Consider the following 20,881-nt stretch of genomic DNA (forward strand, 5'->3'; position numbering starts at 1 on the left):
GCCTGTGTTCTCCTGCCACTGATCTTTCCTCATTACTGATTTACCACACCATGTTGTGCACTGTTTCCCTATATGGAGGCAGCCATCTTTGTAGAGGCCGGGTTTGCTTCCTCAGAGCCATCAGCAAGAACAGTGAGCAGCACAGTAGTGACACCACCAATTCTCACTCAGTATCTCCTGAGACAGCAGTGCCTTAGTTCTCAGTCTGCAGATATACAGCTATGAGACTGTAAGCACAGACGTGCCTAGGCACATCCACCTACCATTACGTGCATGGATATTTTTTAAGAAGGAATTCCAGATAAAGGGTAGTTTTTCCAAATGAAAAACAACAACGGGTGCCACTCTGGGTGCATCATTAAAAACATAAGAAGTTTATTAAACAACAAGTGGTAACTGACATTTGGGAGAAGGACATGCACAGATTGCACTACACCGATTGGTGTTCCTGCTACATCCAGGAGAAGTCAGAGGTCCCGGGAATCCACTGCTCGGACTGCTGTGTCCCGCTGTGTTTCAGGGAGCTGGGAACCTACCCGGGGCTGTGGAATGCTAGGCCTTGCCAACTGAATTCCCAGGAATGGCCCCGGGAAGGTTCCCAGCTTCCTGGAACACAGTGGGACACAGTGGTCCATCACATGGGTTGGAGCAGTGGATTCCTGGGACCTCTGACATCTCCTGGATGTAGCAGCGTACAATACTGATTCTGTGAACAGATACCCTGCTTCTTTGGTGTCACTTTTTTGACATCCATGCGTGTACAGTTCTTTCTGGACTTTGACAGCTGACCTTTCTGGACCTGTGTTTGAATTATGGGCGGTAGAATGAAAGCGGACTTGTACCCATGTACATCAGGCTACCCCTGATCTATTATGTTTAGGTCCAGAAATATGGAAAAAGATGCAGCTCTTTTACAGTTTGTTTCTGGATGTGGACGAACTCAGAAGCAAGCGGATGTAAACAGATACACACCTGTTTACATCTGCCAGCTCATAGACTTAAAGTAGAATTTCATGCATAACCTAATTTCTTTTAAAAATGTTCCCTCCCTCCTCCTAACACCTATTCTGACTAACCTGTGTAAGAAAAATCTGTACAATTACCAATTTTCAGGCCATACTGATCCAGTCATGTGATCTCCCCTGGGTCAGCCTTTGCCATCTGCACGGGATAGGAAAGAGTGCTTGACAGCAGCTGGTAGTGCCTGGGAGCAATGATGATACCCATAGCCTCCATTGTCAGTGCTCCCTTCTCTCCTCTGCAGCCGTTACCTGACAGAACGGAGACAGATCATGTGACCCAACCAGAGCTACCTGAAAAAAGGTAAGTGCACAGATCCTTCTTACACAGGTTAGTCAGCATAGGCGATAGGAGGGAGCATTTATAAGAGTAGTTAGGCTGTGCCTCAAATTCTCCTGTAAAGTTTAGGAGGTTGGACAGCACCATCAGGTAAAGCTAGTTATCTACACACATAATCAGGTGTGTTCCCCAAAAAAGCCCACCAAAGTAATCAGTATATAATAAAAAGGGGTTACAGCACCGTAATCATAGACTTATAGTTTTATTTTAAAAATAGCAACTTCTGGCATTCCTGCTGTTTTTAATTACTACCTTGCACCATGTAGTGGAAAAAGAGGTATGAGTGTTAAGATCCTGAATTGCTTCCATATATACAACACATCAGATACTAAAGAGGTGTAACCACTTATTACTCCTTATCAGGGCCATCTTTAACGAGGGGCAAAAGGGGCAGCTGCCGTGGGCCCAGTCATTGCTGTGGGGCCCAAAGCAGCTGCCCCTTGAGCCCATGCAGAGGGAGCAGTGAGGGGATGGGGCCAGGAGCTCCACTGATTTTCTGACCCTGCTCCTGGACCTCTGAGAGTGGATGAAGAAGCTGGCTGGCCAGGTAGGACCTTCCCTTATAGACTGCCTGTGGACTGTTATCCTAAAACCTGACCAACTGTAAATCTTTGCATTGGTGAAAGGTCCCTGATTACCTCCGGTAGTACATCCCCAGTCTCTGGTGATCTCCTTCAGTACATCCACAGACTCTAGTTATCTCCTGTAGAACATCCACAGTCCCTGGTTATCTCCTGTAGAACATCTGCAGTCTCTGGTTATCTCCTGTAGAACATCCGCAGTCTCTGTTTATCTCCGGTAGTATATCCACATTCTCTGGTCATCTCCTGTAGAACATCCACACTCTCTGGTTATCTCCTATAGTATATCCACATTCTCTAGTCATCTCCTGTAGTACATCTGCAGTCTCTGATTATCTCCTGTAGTACATCCACAGTCTCTGGTCATCTCCTGTTGTACATCCACAGTCTCTGTTTATCTCCTGTAGTACATCTGCAGTCTCTGATTATCTGTAGTACATCCGCAGTCTCTGATTATCTCCTGTAGTACATCCACAGTCTCTGATTATCTCCTGTAGTACATCCACAGTCTCTGATTATCGCCTGTAAAACATCCGCAGTCTCTGGTTATTGCCTGTAAAACATCCGCAGTCTCTGGTTATCGCCTGTAAAACATCCGCAGTCTATGTTTATCTCCTGTAGTACATCAGCAGTCTCTGATTATCTCCTGTAGTACATCTGCAGTCTCTGATTATCTCCTGTAGTACATCCACAGTCTCTGGTTATCGCCTGTAAAACATCCGCAGTCTCTGGTTACTGCCTGTAAAACATCCGCAGTCTCTGTTTATCTGTAGTACATCCACAGTCTCTGATTATCTGTAGTACATCCGCAGTCTCTGATTATCTCCTGTAGTACATCCGCAGTCTCCTGTTATCTCCTGTAGTACATCCGCAGTCTCTGATTATCTCCTGTAGTACATCCGCAGTCTCTGATTATCTCCTGTAGTGCATCCACAGTCTCTGGTCATCTCCTGTAGTACATCCACAGTCTCTGATTATCGCCTGTAAAACATCCGCAGTCTCTGGTTATCGCCTGTAAAACATCCGCAGTCTCTGGTTATCGCCTGTAAAACATCCGCAGTCTCTGGTTATCGCCTGTAAAACATCCGCAGTCTATGTTTATCTCCTGTAGTACATCAGCAGTCTCTGATTATCTCCTGTAGTACATCTGCAGTCTCTGATTATCTCCTGTAGTACATCCACAGTCTCTGATTATCTGTAGTACATCCGCAGTCTCTGATTGTCTCCTGTAGTACATCCGCAGTCTCTGTTTATCTCCTGTAGTACATCCACAGTCTCTGATTATCTCCTGTAGTACATCCACAGTCTCTGATTATCGCCTGTAAAACATCCGCAGTCTCTGGTTATTGCCTGTAAAACATCCGCAGTCTCTGGTTATCGCCTGTAAAACATCCGCAGTCTATGTTTATCTCCTGTAGTACATCAGCAGTCTCTGATTATCTCCTGTAGTACATCCACAGTCTCTGATTATCTGTAGTACATCCGCAGTCTCTGATTGTCTCCTGTAGTACATCCGCAGTCTCTGATTATCTCCTGTAGTACATCCACAGTCTCTGATTATCTCCTGTAGTACATCCACAGTCTCTGATTATCTCCTGTAGTACATCCGCAGTCTCTGATTATCTGTAGTACATCTGCAGTCTCTGATTATCTCCTGTAGTACATCCGCAGTCTCTGGTTATCGCCTGTAAAACATCCGCAGTCTCTGGTTATCGCCTGTAAAACATCCGCAGTCTCTGATTATCTCCTGTAGTACATCCGCAGTCTCTGATTATCTGTAGTACATCTGCAGTCTCTGATTATCTCCTGTAGTACATCTGCAGTCTCTGGTCATCTCCTGTAGTACATCCACACTCTCTGACCATCTCCTGTAGTACATCCGCAGTCTCTGATTATTATTATTTATTATTATTATTATTATTATACAGTATTTATAAAGCGTCAATGGTTCGCTCAGCGCTGTACATTACAAAGGGGGACAGAACATGTGACAGAACAATAACAATACAATGCAAAACATGAGGGGATCGAGGGCCCTGCTCTTTCGAGCTTACAATCTAAGAAGGAGGGGATAGTGGTACAGGAGGAGATAGCTGTGGGGGATGGAGTGGTAGGAGGAGTGGAGGAGGTCGGCAAGTTAGCAGGGGGTGGGGTAGGCTTCCCTGAAGAGATGGGTTTTCAGGGTGCGCCTAAAGGAGAGGAGAGTAGGTGATAATCTGATGGGTTGGGGCAGGGAGTTCCAGAGGATGGGTGACACCCTGGAGAAGTCCTGGAGGCGGGCATGGGAGGAGGAGACCAGGGAACTAGAGAGAAGGAGGTCTTGTGAGGAGCAGAGTGTGCGTTTTGGGTGGTACTTGGATATTAGGTCAGTGATGTAGTTCAGGGCAGTATGGTGGACAGCTTTGTACATCAGTGTTAGGATTTTGAATTTGATCCGTTGGGCAATCGGAAGCCAGTGGAGGGATTGGCAGAGGGGGGTGGCAGAAACGGAGCGGTTGGAAAGGTGAATGAGTCTGGCAGCCGTTTTCAGGATCGACTGAAGAGGGGATAGCCAGCAGCGAGGCAGGATGTTCTGTAGTACATCTGCAGACTCTGGTGATCTCCTGCAGTGAATCCACACTCTCTGACCATCTCCTGTAGTACATCCGCACTCTGTAGTCATCTCCTGTAGTATATCCCCAGTCTCTGGCCATCTCCTATGTAGTACATCCGCAGTCTCTGGTCATCTCCTGTAGTACATCTGCAGTCTCTGATTATCTCCTGTAGTACATCTGCACTCTCTGGTTTTCTCCTGTAGCACATCCACAGTCTTTGATTATCTTCTCTACTGTAGTACATCTGCAGTCTCTGACCATCTCCTGTAGTACGACTGCACTCTCTGACCATCTCCTATAGTACATCCACAGTCTTTGATTATCTTCTGTAGTACATCTGCAGTCTCTGACCATCTCCTGTAGTATGACTGCACTCTCTGACCATCTCCTATAGTACATCCACAGTCTTTGATTATCTTCTGTAGTACATCTGCAGTCTCTGACCATCTCCTGTAGTATGACTGCACTCTCTGACCATCTCCTATAGTATATCTACAGTCTTTGATTATCTTCTGTAGTACATCTGCAGTTTCTGACCATCTTCTGTAGTACGACTGCACTCTCTGACCATATCCTGTAATATATCCTCTGGTCATCTCCTGTAGTACATCCGCAGTCTCTCATTTCCTTCAGTACATCTGCAGTCTCTGATTATCTTCTGTGGTACATCCGCATTCTCTGACCATATCCTGTAATATATCCTCTGGTCATCTCCTTTGGTACATTCACAGTCTCTTGTTATCTTCAATAGTATATCCACAAACTCTGCTAATCTCCTGTAGCACATCTGCAGTCTCTGATTATCTCCTGTAGTATGTCTGCAGTCTCTGGTTATCTCCTGTAGTACATCTGAAGTCTCTGATTATCTCCTGTAGTACATCTGCACTCGCTGACCATCTCCTGTAGTACATCTGCATTCTCTGATCATTCCCTGTAGTACATACGCAGTCTCTGGTTATCTACTGTAGTACATCTGCACTCTCTGACCATCTCCTGTAGTACATCCACACTCTCTGATTATCTCTTGTTGTACATCTGTAGTCGCTGACCATCTCCTGCAGTATGTGTATTATGCTCTGTTTACAATGCTGCAACATAGGATCCAACTTGTGAGACCCTAAGTTGCATGACATGTGAAATTCAGAGTTTCCCTGTGAGGACCCGCAGTCTTTATAGTAAATCTGCAGTCTCTGGTCATCTCCTGTAGTACATCCGTAGTCTCTGATTATCTCCTGTAGTATATCCGCAGTTTCTGGTTATCTCTTGTAGTCCATCCGCATTCTCTAGTCATCTCCTGCAGTATATCTGCAGTGTCTGATTATCTCCTGCCATACATCCACAGTCTCTGGTTATCTCCTGTAGTACATCCACAGTCTCTGACCATCCCCTGTAGTATGTGTATAAGGCTCGGTTCACAATGCTGCGACATAGGATCCAACTTGTGAGACCTCAAGTTACATGACATGTGAAATTCAGTGTTTCCCTGTGAGGATCTGCAGTCTCTTATTACCTTCTGTAGTACATTCGCCATTTCTGGTCATCTCCTGTAGTACATCCACAGTCTCTGGTTATCTCCTGTAGTACATCCGCAGTCTATGGTCATTTCCTGTGGTACATCTGCAGTCTCTGATTATCTCCCATAATATGTCTGTAAGCTCTGACCATCTCCTGCAGTATGTGTATTAGGCTTGGTTCACAATGCTGTGACATAGGATCCAACTTGTGAGACCCCAAGTTGTATGACATGTGAAATTCAATGTTTCCCTGTGAGAGCTATCTTAACTGAAACTACACAAGTCGCTCTGAATCATGTAATACTTTGGTTCAACATGGGTAGGATTTCAGCCCCTAGACTCTAATGTCTAAAGTCGCAACAAAGTCGGAAGGAAATCACAGGGCAAAGTCGTACGACTTGGCCATTGTAGCAGTGCGAACTGATCCTTAATGTGTTGCTTTACTTGTTCTATTATTTGGAATTGGTCCACTGCTCAATGAGTGGTAATGATGTGCAGTAACCTCTAGCAACCAGTAATAACTATAACACAATCAGCGCAAACTCTCACTACCCCTTAAAAATTATACCAACCACAATGAATTTTATAAATGTGTAGCTAGCTATAACAGTATGAGGTGATATCACAATTCTTCAACCAAAGTAAATATACAAAAATTAGTGAAGCACAACACAATTATGTGCTATACCAGTGATGGCAAAGCTTTTAAAGGCCGAATGCCCAAAACTGCAACCCAAAACCCACTTATTTATCACAAACTGCCAACACTGCAATTAAACCTGAATACTGAAGTTTTAGTTTAGAAAAAAAACTACTCATACATTAATATCTTTTGTCTTAAAAGAAAAACACTATAACAGAGCTTTATTACACAATGTTCAAGGGGGCAAAGTTCCACTGACCATCAGCACAAGGGGGCACAGTTCCACTGACCACCAGCAAAAGGGCGCACAGTTCCACTGAGCACCAGCACAGAGGGGCAATGTTCCACTCAGCACCAGCACAGAGGGGCAATGTTCCACTGACTACCAGCACAGAGGGGCAATGTTCCACTGACCACCAGCACAGAGGGGCAATATTCAACTGACCACCAGCACAGAGGGGTAATATTCCACTGACCACCAGCACAAAGGGGCAAAGTTCCACTGACTACCAGCACAGAGGGGCAATGTTCCACTGACCACCAGCACAGAGGGGTAATATTCCACTGACCACCAGCACAAAGGGGCAAAGTTCCACTGACTACCAGCACAGAGGGGCAATGTTCCACTGACCACCAGCACAGAGGGGCAATATTCAACTGACCACCAGCACAGAGGGGTAATATTCCACTGACCTCCAGCACAAAGGGGCAAAGTTCCACTGACCCCCAGCGCAAAGGGGCAAAGTTTCACTGACCACCAGCATAAGGGGGCAAAGTTCCACTGATCACCAGCACAATGGGGTAAGGTTCCAATGACCACCAGCAAAAGGGGGCAAAGTTCCACTGACCACCAGCACAAAGGGGCAAATTTCCACTGACCACCAGCACAAGGGGGCAATGTTCCACTGACCACCAGCACAGACGGGCAGTGTTCCACTGACCACCAGCTTTTGGCCTATTCTGAAAAAGGCATCTGAGTGCATTTTCCACCTTGTAGGGGGCTTCTGCTAAAATCAAGTCCAGTGATCCCAGTCAAAGTAAATATACAGTTGCAAGAAAAAGTATGTGAACCCCTTGGGATTACATGGAGTTTAGCATGAATTGGGCATAAAATGTGCTCTGAATGTCATCTAAGTCACAACAATAGAAGAACACAGTCTGCTGAACATAATACTACACAAACATTAGATGTTGCCATGGTTTAATTGCACATAACATGTAAACATTCACAGTGCAGGGAGGAAAAAGTATGTGAAGCCCTAGCTTAATGACTTCTCCCAGAGCTAATTGGAGCCAGGAGTGAGCCAACCTTGACTCCAATCAGTGTGATGATATTGGATGTGTTGCTGACAGCTGTCCTGCCCTTAAAAAACACACACCTGTTTTGGGTTTACTGGTTTCAAGAAGCACTGTCTGATGTGGACCATGCCTCGCAGAAAAGAGCTATCAGAAGACCTACGATCAAGAATTGTTGACTTGCATGAAGCTGGAAAGGGTTACAAAAGTATCTCCAAAAGCCTTGATGTTCATGTGTCCATGGTAAGACAGACTGTCCACAAATGGAGAAAGTTTAGCACTGTTGCTACTCTCCCTAGGCGTGGTCGTCCTGTAAAAATGACTGCAAGAGCACAGCGCAGAATGCTGCATGAGGTAAAGAAGAATCCCAGAGTGTCAGCTAAAGACCTACAGAAATCTCTGGCACATGCTAACATTTTTGTTGACACATCTACAATAAGGAAAACATTAAACAAGAATGGAGTACATGGGAAGACACCACGGAGGAAGCCATTGCTGTCCAAAAAGAATATTGCAGCACGTTTGAAGTTTGCAAAAGAGCACCTGGATGTTCCACAGCACTACTGGCAAAATATACTGCGGACAGATGAAACCAAGATTGAGTTGTTTGGGAAGAACACACAACACTATGTGTGGAGAAAAAAAGGCACAGCACACCAACATCAAAACCTCATCCCCACTGTAAAACATGGCGGAGGGAGCATCATGGTTTGGGGCTGCTTTGCTGCCTCAGGGCCTGGACGGATTGTTGTCATTGATGGGAAAATGAATTCCAGAGTTTATCAAGACATTTTGCAGGAAAACGTGCGACCATCTGTCCGCCAACTGAAGCTCTGCAGAGGATGGGTGATGCAACAGGACAATGACCCAAAGCATACAAGTAATTCAACAAAACAATGGCTGCAACAGCACAGAATACGCCTTCTGGAGTGGCCCAGTCAGAGTCCTGACCTCAACCCGATTGAAATGCTGTGGCATGACCTAAAGAGAGCGATTCACACCAAACATCCCAAGAATATTGCTACACTGAAACAGTTTTGTGAAGAGGAGTGGTCCAAAATTACTCCAGATCGTTGTGCAGGTCTGATCTGCAACTACAGGAAACGTTTGGTTGAGGTTATTGCTGCCGAAGGAGGGTCAACCAGTTATTAAGTCCAAAGGTTCACATACTTTTTCCTCCCTGCACTGTGAATGTTTACATGTTATGTGCAATTAAACCATGGCAACATCTAATGTTTGTGTAGTATTATGTTCAGCAGACTGTGTTCTTCTATTGTTGTGACTTAGATGATGTTCAGAGCACATTTTATGCCCAATTCATGCAAAACTCCACGTAATCCAAATGGGTTCACATACTTTTTCTTGCAACTGTATATATAATTTTCCTGCAGCACACTGACCCGACAAGTTGCGGGTAATGAGTTGCAGCTCATGACGTCATCGCCTGGCGCCGCTACTCCTTTCTGAGAATGCGCATTGGCTCCTATGTGCACCGATGCTTGGCTGCTGTGGCAATTTGGCTAGCATGCCAACAGAGAGGGCTCTGCATGCCTGCTGCGGCACGAGTGCCATAGGTTCGCCACTACTGTGCTGTACCATCAATCAAACAAAAACATAAAAAACCTATTCCTCTGTGATTCATAGTCCATAAACATTCAACATGAAAGGTGAAGTAAAGTATGTATAAACTGTCCAGCACCCCAAACAGCACCTCCACCAACCAGGTGAAAAACCTGCTTACCTCAAACAAACTCAACACCGGCTCATCTGTATCATCCAAATGGCAGTAATCCTGAACTCAGCACACCCTCTACAGCTCTCCACAGACACTGAATGGATACACCCTCCAGTTCCAAATGCACACGTGTGTCATCAAATATACATCATATGGAACAGAAAGGCAAAAACATGTTGCTCTCTGTTTCTAAAACATTTATTTAAACATCAGCAGATACAATACACTTACAAGATAAAAATCACAATGTGCTTTGTATACAGTATATAGTCATCCGTCTGCTCACCACTGCACCCTCAAATATTGTGACAATACAAGCTCGGCTCTTCCCTCCTAGACCCGTTGCTCTTTTCAATTTGGCTTCTTCAGTAGGCCTGTTTATGTTTATGGACTAAGAATCAGAGAGAAATTTGTTTTTTATGTTTTTGTTTGATTGATGGTATAACACATAATTGTGTTGTGCTTCACTAATATAATATTCACAACGATGTATAGTAACTTCTAGTAACCAATCAGTGAGCAGTAATTATTAGCAACCAATCAGTGAGCAGTGATGATGTCCAGTAACCTCTAGCAACTAATCTGTGAGCCAGAATGTGGGCTTTAACCTCTAGCAACATCAGTGAGTAGTAATGATTTGCTTTAGCCTCTTGAAACCAAATGCAATTGCTGTGTGATCTGCCGTAGTAAACTGATTTTGAGTCTACCTGCTATTTGTTGTATGTCTCAAAGTGTGTGTGTGTTGGGGGGGGGGCAAGAAAATGCTTTCCCAGGGTCCAATCAATATTGAAGACAGTCCTGATCCTTATATATAGCAAACTCTTGCTTATAAAATGCTGATTATTAGTTCATATACAGTATATTGCAATGCATGTTCAAGCTGGCCAACTATGTTGAAGTGATTCCTTTCTGGCCAGACCAGGGGTGGGCAAACTTTTTGACTTGAGGGCCGCAATGGGTTCATATATTGGACCCGGGGGCCGGACCAAGAGTAGATGAATGAGCCCCGCCCCCCACTAGCTGCTGGCCGGCCCAGCCACTACCATGCCATCCATAGTAAGTATAGTAATATTCCCCCATAGTAAGCATAGTAATTAATCCCCCATATAGTAATTCATCCCCAATAGTAATTCATCCCCCATAGTAATTCATCCCCCCTATAGTAATTCATTCCCCATATTAATTCATCCCCCATATTAATTCATCCCTCATATAGTATTTCATCCCCCATAGTACTATTCCCCCCCAAGTAGTAAGCCAAGTCCCCCCTGTGTCAATTTACTTACCTTTGCTCCGTGCGTTCCTCTCGCCGTGTTCCCGCGCCGTTCCAGTCTTCAGGGCGGACTGTGAGAGGAGCCTAGCTCCAACCCGTTCGTCACGCTGCCCCGCCTACACACATCCTGACAGCCAATGTTTGCCTGCCCTGGCTGTTTTTTTTTTTATCCGCGGGCCGGATTAAAAGGTCCGCCGGGCCGTAGTTTGCCCATTGCTGGGCCAGACCCTACTCTATCTTACAGGTTGGCCAACCTTTTATTTGCTACAATAGAGAATGCTTAAGAGTGTGGACATACAGTGCCAACAGACTTACATGGAGCTTCCAATCAGGTATGGCTGAAAAACTGGTAGACAGATCACAGAAAGAACCACTGCACTAGTTGTTTATAAATCTAAAAAAAACTCAGGAACACCAGTTATAGATTTCTTATAGTTGATGTTGCACTACATATTTAATTATCAATATATTTAGCTGATCTAGCAGATCAAATCTAAGGAAAACGTGACTCTTAAATAAAGGAACGTGCATCCTAAAGCTGAACCTTTATTGAGACATTTGTCTTATGTCTATGTTTAGTTTAAGACAGATAAATGTGTCAGTGTCAAATGTATTAGCTTGGTGCTTGTGTGCATGCATCCTTATAAGGAGACCAGAGATGATATACAATTGTAACTAATAAAACATGGTCTTTACAGTCCTGAAAATGACGGAACATCCTGGATCCTTCCCATATGCTCTTGTCAATTATTAGACAATTGTGCCATTTGTAGTTATATAACTTTGTGTCTACAATTTGGTTCTGGTCTATTATAGGCAGGGATAAAGTCTACAGTCTGCCGTGAATGCACTTTTCTTCTGAGGCTGTTGAGAATTTCATTGTGTATGACTGCCATTTACAAAAATTTGCAGAAGGATTTTTTCTAGCAGGTGTCTCCTTTTGTGTAAATATTGTAGATTTAGTATAAAGAGTGTAGGGATCTGCTACCCTCTACTGTTTGTGCTGGTGAATACTTGTGCTCTTAATATTACACAGTTATTTATGTATGCACTTCCTATCTCTGGGAGGCTGGGTTAAAAGCCTCAGAGGAAAAAAGTAAATAGAGAAGTTTCTGGACTCCACATGTCCACATGCAGGAGCTGTTGCTGCAATTTTATCCAGACCAGAAGAAAAGACTATTAGGCCATTATTCCTCTGGTCTGGCTGTTTACCTGTAGCTGCCCATAATTTATTGATGTGAATCCTAGTGGCAGACCAATCTCTGTCCTACTGTTATAGTAGCAAGTAAATGAATAAACCTTGCAGTAATGCTATTACTAGGTTGCAGCTAGAGGGAGTTCTGATGATTTATAGTGTGACTTCAGGAGAATGATACCAACAAGCTCACATTAAACTTGGAATGCAAGAGAGCAACACACGTTTTGTGTTCTCCTCTTTGATACACATACTGCAGGTTGCATCTTTGTCGTCAAATAACAATGAAAACTCTGCGTCACAGAGGAAACCAAAAGACACCAAAAAAATAAGGAAACATAGATGAATGTAATTATGGCTGCTGCAGTCTTCAAAATGTGTCTAATTTCTACATTTGCGAACCCTATAAATTTGTATATAGACCGCGCTGTCAAGAATGTGAATCAAGGCTGCTATACAGTTTGCCACATGTAAAAGTGCTAAAATAGATAAATAAATAAACAACACCAGAAAATACAACTTATGTCCAATGTATCAGTAACTCCCATTCAAATAATAGTTGCTTAAAAACCAAAACATAGGTGAACAGGTGCTGGTGCCATTAGTAACAGATAAACAGGTGACCACTTCCAGGTGCTCCTGGTGACCCCACATGGATTTACACTCACCGCAATGGATGGACTTTCTATTACTAGACAGGTCTCACTGCACATCTTTGGTTGGACCCACTGTGCATCTTGTCACCAACTTGACCATTCATAAGTACCAGGATGCGATTTCTTCCAATGCAATATACCACCACTCAAAAATCAGTATCAAGGAAAAGGTTCACTGTGCAAAGTAGCCGACTTTATTAATGGGTATATGGGTGGTGCTTGCAGGGACGTCTATGGCTAGCTTTAGGAGAATGTCCAGTTTCACCTTGATGGAGTGCATTCAAAATATATTTCTGAAAAGAATCTGCTGAAGGGATTTGGAAACAAACATTATGATGTTACCTGTCTGCTAATGAATATTCCTTAGGTTATATAAGGAAGGCATTTTCACACAGGATCTGTCACAGTAGGACAGGAGATGGGGGATGTAAAATTTTTGCTTAGATTAATAATGTATGTAACATTTAATATTGTTACACAAGCTATTTTGTATTTCATTGTTAATACAAATTACCTTTATATTTCAACATCTTGTTCTGTAGTCAGCCATGGTTTATTATAACTGCCAAGAATCAAAAAATTCCTCACAGACATGGCAACACTAGAAGCCTATATACTCCTGTCTACTGTTCATGTATAGAACATTGAAATTTCATTTCTAAAAATGTTATTGACTCACTGGTTTTCCCAACACTCTTTCTCTTATTACATCACTGAGACTGGTCTTGTGATTATAGCTGGTTATATAACAACCCGACTTTGGCACTTCTTCATCCTTCACCAATTTCCCTCCAGAAGATTTACCCCCCTTCATGACCATGCCAATTTTTGCTGTTCGGCACTGCGCTATTTCAACTAGTAATTGTGCGGTAATGCAATGCTGTACCCAAACAAACTTAGTCATTTTTTTCACACAAATAGAGCTTTCTTTTGGTGGTATTTGATCACCTCTGCGGTTTTTACTTTTTGTGCTATATAGAAAAAAAGACCACAAATGTTTAAAAAATGCAATATTTTTCCACTTTTGGTTATAAAAGATATACAATAAACTCAAAGTTAGTCTTACATTTAGGCTAAAATGTATTCTGCTAGATGTCTTTGGTAAAAAAATCCAAATGTATATTAATTGGTTGTGTGAAAGTTATAGCATCTACAAACTATGGTATATATATTTGAATTTAGGTAGCTTTTACTTCCTGACTGCCTATCACATTTCTTGAGGTGTTAAAAAAAACAGGGCACTACAACCCCCCCCCCCCCACCACCACCAAGTGACCATTTCTGGAAAGTAGATCCCCCCAGAAATTTGCAGATTGGCATGTTGAGTCCATGGGATATTTTAATTTTTGCCACAATTTTTTTGAAAATTACAATTTTTTTTTTTAACATAAGTTTTCACTTTAATTATATATTACTCATGCATTCCATGAGTATATGTGGAATAACACCCCAAAACACATTCTTCTACTTCTGTATGGGGATACCACATGTGAGAGACTTTTTGGCAGCCTAGCTACATACATACCCCCTTTCAAAGGGCATATTTCCTCATATCACTTCCTCACTACCTATCACAGTTTTGGAGGCTCTAAAATGCCAGAATAATACAAACACCCCCCCAAATTACCCCTTTTTGTTAAGTAGACACCCCAAGGAATTTGATAAGAGGCATAGTGATTATTTTACAGATATCATTTTTGGCACAGCGTTTTGAAAAAAGAAAAAATACATTTTTGTTTTCTTTCTTTGCTTTCCAAAAACATGGCAGCAAATGAGATCTGCAAAATACTCATCATGCCTCTAAGCAAATACCTTGGAGTGTCTACTTTCCAAAAAAGGGTCATTAGGAGGGGTTGCTTCTACTATCCTGGCATTTCAGGGCCAAGATTAGAAGCTTATTCTACACACCACCCACTCTTGAAGACCAAAGCCTTCTTGTGTCACGTTTTATTCACATGAAAAAACAGTTATTTTGCTAGAAAATTACTTTGAACCCCCAAACATTATATAGCGGAAGGGCTAAACACTAGTGCTAGCAGTGAACAGGCTGATCCTGCTAACACTGTGTTTTTGGGGACACTATATTAAGCAGCCACTAGTATAGGTCTGTTCATAATCAATATATTGATCCGTACAAACACTATACTAGTAATGGGGGTGATCAGTGACCTATAATGTGAGTGCGATAGTGTGCTATCTGACCCTGGCTGGGAGGGGTGCTTACTGACCTAATCGCTATCTGATGTCACTAGTGGCAGTAATAGAGTGATCAGTGAAAAATTCTATATACTGACACTGTACTAATGGCACTGGCTGGGTGACAGGGCAATCAAAGGGTTAAAAGGGGTGATCAAAAGGTTAAATGTGCTAATCTAACATGTGTGTCTGTAAAATGTAGTTCTTTTACTTGGTGGCGTGTTCTCTCTTCTCTCCCTGGACAGATGAAGGGGGCACAGGCTTGTTCACAGCCCAAAATAGGAAGCAACGCAAGATTACGCCGCTTTGCCAAGAGCTGCTGCTCACCCGTAGTTGGTGGTAAGGGGTTGGCAAGTTAAAAAAAAAACAACCCTTAAAAAATATTTTTAAAAAAGTTCTCAATATGGTATTTTGTATTTTATTTTATTTATTTATTTATTTATTTTTTAATTATTTTTTTTAATACATTTATTAGAACAGTACAATGCTCCTGCAATGCAGAGCTTGCTGTCATGAACTGTCATGAATGAGTTAGGTTTTTGACAGTTCAAGATAGTGATCTGTGATTGGCTGGAGTTGGTCACATGGTACAGGGTGCTGTGATTGGCTCCATGTATCATGTGACAGCTGTGGGCCAATCACAGCTCACTAGGAAGAGGATCAGATTTGTTATGAATGAGATTGATTCATAACAGTTTTGCTTACATTGTCACCGTCACTGGGTCACTGGGTCCCGTTCACCAGGATCTTCATTCAGCTGGACACAGCAGTTGCAAGGGGGGGAGCTACCTATCAAGTAAAAAAAGGCGTTGTTTTTTAATAAAATTTTCCTCTATTTAACTCCTTATTAACCCTTAATTTACTTGAATCAGCCCTAATTAACTCACTATTCTTCTTCCCCATTTATTATTATTTTTTTTTTATTATTTATTTATTTTATTTTCCTGATAATTTTTTTTGTTCATTTTTATTTTATAAACAATTAATAATTAAAACTTGCTCTGGTTCATAAGGGGTAAACAGGTGGGAGAACCAAAGTGGTTAAGGAGTGGGGCCCCCGCATTCAGCTGTCAGTGGGCTTTCTCAAGCTGATAGTTGAAGTGTAAAGAAAACAGTTGCCAGCAGGTATCGGTAATTGGTGAGTAAAAAAAACATATCTGTACTCCTACTTGTTATGAAAAAAATAGTATTCATGCATCCATAATTTATATATATATATATATATATATGATAAGTAACGTGCATAACATTGACTATCTCATTGCAATAGCATCTGAAAGTGGGTAGGATATATTATGCAACAAGTGAATATGTTGTCCCTGAAATTGATGTGTGATGTGTTGAATGCAGAAAATCAGATAAGTGTAATTTGAGTGATTTATGTGACTTTGACCAAATTATAGTCAGAGTATCTCAAAACTGCAGATCTTGTGGGATGTTCCTGGTCTGCAGTGGTCTGGGTCTACCAAAAGTGGTCCAAGGAAGGAAAACTGCATGTACATATATCACAAATGTGTCAAAAAGGTGAACTGCATGCCCTGTGTATTTAACATGATAGTTCACGCCCATTGTACCTTGTAAAAATGAAACATTTTTTTATTTTTCTGAGGAAACATCTTAACTCAGATAGAATAACATTGAGCTCATAAAATGAAAGATAATCATTTCTTCACTAAAATAATAGGTCTCTGAACTTTTTTTTTTACCATTACACAATCTACTGTAAGCATCATTGCTTGAAAGTTAATTTGTTGAGATTTATGTCCCTGCATTCCTTGGGACTAATTACCTTTTGGCCTATTAATAAAACAAACCTTTGGGAGGCATTAGGATTGATTTACCAAGGGCAAATAAGCGTTGAAAGGGAAATGTGGGGAAAATCCTTATTGCAAAGAAAACCCAATCATGTGAATTTAAATAAAGTCTTATTTTTGATTGTGTATGATTGGATGATGAAAGTCAGCAGAGCTTCACCTCATTCACTAAGCCGAGTGAACAGCATATAAGCCTTTAGTAATTGTCTCCTAACTGTTGTGGCCCAATCATACTCATATATAGCCTGATATTGGGGTAGAAGATAAGAACTAAGACTTAACCTACTAAAATGGGCTCATATTTGGGTAGCATTACCCTGCCTGTTCTGCGTTCTTTCACATATCAGATTGAATATTTGGCCAGAGTATGACTGCATCTGCACAAAAGGTAATATATATAATAAACTACATCCACCTACAAAATAGAATCCCTTTGACTGTATAATCTATCCTTCCACCCTGGAAGTGAACAATAAATGTAAACAGTTACCAGTCACCCTATATGTAAACAGTGTCAGTCACCGTGAGTATAAACCGAATGTTCAATAAATGTTGCTTTTCAGTATAAGTGCATGCACCCTATAGGATCTCCATATAGTCCCCCAGTACTTGGTGCTCTTCCACTTTTTTTGTATACATCAAACCAATATGTTCTCTTGTATTCCAAGTACCTCAAAGCAAATAAACTAGACATAGTGCATTATCCTTAAATGCAAATATTAGAAGTGCGTGTATATCACAATCAATATCACCGTGATCATTTATCTGTAGTGATAAATTCCTCCCCTAGCCAAAATTCACGAACAATAACTTTATACTTCACACTCCTCGAAAAACAGTATGTGCCATGCCACACTGCCAATAGTGATCATAAAGTGCAATCAAATGTGCCTCCTGTCAATCCATATACCTTACCAAATCAACAGGTGGTGCAGGCTAAATAAACCAAAAATAAAGTGCTCCAGGAATCTGCTGTCCTTCCTGTAGTGTGAACCCACACTACGCCAAAAAAAGTGGTCAATATCCTCCGTGGTCTGAATAGTAAGGCACCTGTCAACCCATATACCTTAGCAGAAAGACAGGTAATGCAGGCTTGACTTAGACCCAATACCAGCTCCAGGCTCTTGCTACCAGTACTCCTTGCTGCAGTGCTTTTCCTGATGTGGTTTGTCTGTGCTCACCTATATTGCAGCTATTTTTATTATACCTGCAGCAATGAAGATTCAGATCTTATAGACTGAGCCATGAAGGTGTATTGTCAAGTTGCCGATATCCAAGAATTAGCTCAACTGGCTTGATATTATAGTGTATGGCCACATTTAAAGTTATCTAGTCTACCAGATCATGATCCTTGATAAGGACTGATTATGCAGTAGATAGTTTCATAATGTAGGTAAGAGGATCTCTTTAGTAATGCCCTACCTTCTCCTGCGTATTCTCCTCTACTCTGTCAACAAGTGTAAATATGCACTTTGTGCTATTGACAGATGATACTGCCTAGTGCTTTACAGATAAGATGTGCTTATAGCTGCCAGGGTGGTTTTTGTACCAAGTTGTTTACTATCCCCAATTTTTAGGTTTTGGGTTATGAAGGCTCAGTCCTGGGAATGTTTTTTTTCCAATAGCATTTCTCAGCCATCAGGAGTTATGTTTCTTGTCAGCAAGTCACGGTTCTGCATAGCTATTATAACCCCGCATGATCTGTGTTAATATATTAAAATAAACCTTTCTATATTGAATATTATATAAAGCTACAACATTTAAAAGTAGGCACCCTTTCCTAGCTGACCACATCCTGGGGTGTTTTAAAAGCAGTTTTAGGAAGCAAAGCTGAAAGCTGGCTTACTGTCAAAAGACTATGACTAAACCTAAATTGAACATTGACATTAAAATTAACACTGCACTACCACATAAGAATAAGTAGGGGGCAACTACTAAGCTGCTAGAAGAAAAAACATTAGGCAAAAGGCTTTTCCTTTTTTTTCTTAATATTTAATGTTGGTAATATATTTAGGTGATATATGCAATGGCATTAAAGCCAACAGAGTTTACCTGTCACGTACCTGGTGGTGGAGGCCAATGGAGAGAGGGCTTCCCTTGCGGCTAGGTTCCAGACTCCCCTGAGAGTGGGACAGCGGGAGTCAGGCCCAAAGTGGCACAGGTCGCCTGTAGGAGTGCTGGTGGGTGGTCCACTCAGAAGCACAGCTGGTGCATGGAGACAGGTCTGCAGACAGGAGGCGCCTGTGCGTGGTATGCAAGCCCTTCCATGATTTAGACATTTACTGGATAGTCATTTCAAGCCAAGGTCAGGTACCAGGTGGGAATCAGAGCAGACGTAGTCAGATGGGATAGCCGAGGTCATACACAGAAGAGCGAGAGAGAGAGAGTATACTTTAGCCAAGTCGAGGTCAGATCAGGAGTTCATTAGAGTAGACAGGTCCAAGTGCAAGCCGAGTCGGTATCAGGAAGTCACAGGTCACAGGAACCAGGAACAAGACACGGGGAGCTAGAGATCATCCAGCAACCAGAGGAAGTGATGAGCCTCCTTATAAAGGCCGTCTGGCACCACACTGAGGCTGATGTGTCCTTCTGCGGCCATGTAGAGTATTGGCAGAAATGCCAGATCTTCCAGAACTCCTGCCGTGGACAGGACCCTGCAATACCGTTTTTAGGGTTTTTTATATTTTAAATTTGCATTTCTGTTTGTCAAAAATAAATATTTTTGTTTGTTTATTATACGGGATTATTATACAGGATTTACAGTATACAGGATTGTTTATGAAACTTGGTTTTATTTATAAAGACATTATAAATCACAATAGCTAAATCTGTGTCTGTAGTGCATGTTCAAACCTTAATACCATAAATAATAACATGTTGTTAGATTTTTATTCCAGGAGTACATATTGAGGTCAGCAATTCTAGAGAAATGCCTAAATAATGTATTACAATTTAACTAAACCCATTAGATTTCAGTCAACTAAAATATACAGGAGACTTTAGTTGTCTAAAATGTACTGGAGATTTTAGTTGTCTAAAATGTACTGAAGATTTTAGTTGTCTAAAATGTACCGGAGATTTGAGTCGACTAAACTAAAACAATTCAGATGATTAAAATGGCATTTTAGTTAAAAGACTAACATATGACTAAAACTAAAATGACATTTTTAGTCAAAAGACTAAAATACGACTAAAACTAAAATTATATTTATAGTCAAAAGACTAAAATATGACTAAAACAGCATTTTAGTCAAAAGACTATGAATAAAACTATTTATGAAAGAGGAGATTGTATAAATGGACTTTATAGGCACAGAGACTACATACAGAAAAGTAAGATCAATGTTCCTTCATTTAACATCACATCACATATAGACAATTTTGGATAAAATATTATTGTACAGTGTACCTGCAATGAATGGCCCAAAGCCCACCACATATTCAAAAGGATGACAACCAGTGATACAGCATAGAAGTTACCACCAAATAATCCTGTGGGAGGGGAAGGAACATTCAAAGACTGAAGAGAATACCCGACATGTTTTGCGACGACAGTAGCTTCCTCAGGGGCCAATTGTATATCTAAAAGAGATATATATATACTTAGGCAAACAGAAAATCATGAACAGCAAACACAATTAAGCACTGTAAAATTGTTAAAGAGTTTAGCACTTTCAAAATAGACCATTATGCATCAGATAGCAGTGGACCCTTCAATCATAAAGGGGAAAGCCTCCTTTGAGTCTAAGGTGAAGGGGAGACACTCCAGGGGTCAGATGTGGGGGTACAAAGATCGCAGCAGGTCGGAAACTCAGGGAAACCTCAAGAGGCTTGGTTCCCAATGTAAATGGCAAAAGTTGGAAAGCCAATAAGGGCCTAGATAGAAATATATGTACAGGCTAAGGATGCCGCTTTCTACTCAGTAATGTTAATACACAGAAACTAACTTTCTAGGTAGTATTTTACCTTATAGTATAGTATATATGCGTATATTCTTACACCAAAAAATTAGAGGATAACCGCAT

This window comes from Staurois parvus, unplaced genomic scaffold (genome assembly GCF_062004578.1).
Source record: "Staurois parvus isolate SC_StPar_1 unplaced genomic scaffold, SC_StPar_1.0 ptg000078l, whole genome shotgun sequence".
Lineage (NCBI taxonomy): Eukaryota > Metazoa > Chordata > Amphibia > Anura > Ranidae > Staurois > Staurois parvus.